Consider the following 1217-nt stretch of genomic DNA (forward strand, 5'->3'; position numbering starts at 1 on the left):
TTCGAATGGCCATGATAGGCTACGTAAATACTTACATAGCCTATCACAGCTAACGCAGGGATGCCATTTGCGTCCCTGTGGAAGCTGTGATAGGCTACGTAAATATTTACATAGCCTATCACAGCTAAAAAAGGGAACGCAAATGGCGGCCGCCGTAGCCACCGCCATTTGCGTTCCCCCCTTTTTTTTGCAATGATAGGCTACCTAAATATTTACGTAGCCTATCACACCTAAAGCGGGAACGCAAATGGTATAGGGGACACCATTTGCGTCCCTGCTTTAGCCATGATAGGCTACGTAAATATTTACATAGCCTATCACAGGCCGGCGCAGGGACACAAATGGCGTCCCCTACACAGGACGCCAGTTGCGTCTGCACCAGTCCGGCAGCGGCTGGAGGCCCCGCTGCAGGTTGGCCCGGCCAGTGGCTCCACAGCCTGGCCGCAGAGTGGAGACAGCCGGGCAGGATTCTGGGGGGGAGGAACAGATCGCCTCCCCCCACCTGCGGAACCCGGCGGAGCCAGGTAAGCGGTGTTTCGTACACCCCTACCAAGAAAGAAGACTCAATACTAGCAATACTACAGCTCCATCTGCTGGCCACGTGGAACCATGATGTTCTGGACACTAAGGTAGAAGACGAGCTCAACCTGTCAAGTTATATATCTCTGATTTCGGTCCCTCCAGATCCGTCCTAGTACGTAATGGGTGACAATGTTTTCTTAATTTTGCAATAGTTATGCAAGAGTATCTCCCCCCACCCCATCAAGAAAGCAGATGAGGAGAAGATTTCTCCAGCCTGGTGCCTTCCAGATATTTTGGACTACAACTCCCAGCTGCCCCAGTCTGCATGGCCAATGGTCAGGAATGCCAGGAGTTGTACACCAAAATATCTGGAGGGGACCACATTGGGGAAAGCTTCCCTAAAAGAAGTGTTCCAGTCCAGGTAGTTTATTGATTGATTGATTGATTGATTGATTGATTTAAATCATTTGTATCCCACCCTATATCAATCGGAACTCAGGGCAGTGTACAGATAAAATCAATTTAAACAGTGTAAAACAATAAATAATTTAAATAGCTAAAAACATATGAAATCATTAAACTAGCTAATACCAATTTAAAATCTAAAACAAGAAAACAGTGAAAACAGTGTGCAAACTCAGGGAATCCAATTAGCCCACAAAGACTTTGGTAAAAAGCCATGTTTTAACTTGGTG

Source organism: Heloderma suspectum, chromosome 15, assembly GCF_057233095.1.
Source record: "Heloderma suspectum isolate Gila_16-S chromosome 15, 16-S_ref, whole genome shotgun sequence".
Lineage (NCBI taxonomy): Eukaryota > Metazoa > Chordata > Lepidosauria > Squamata > Helodermatidae > Heloderma > Heloderma suspectum.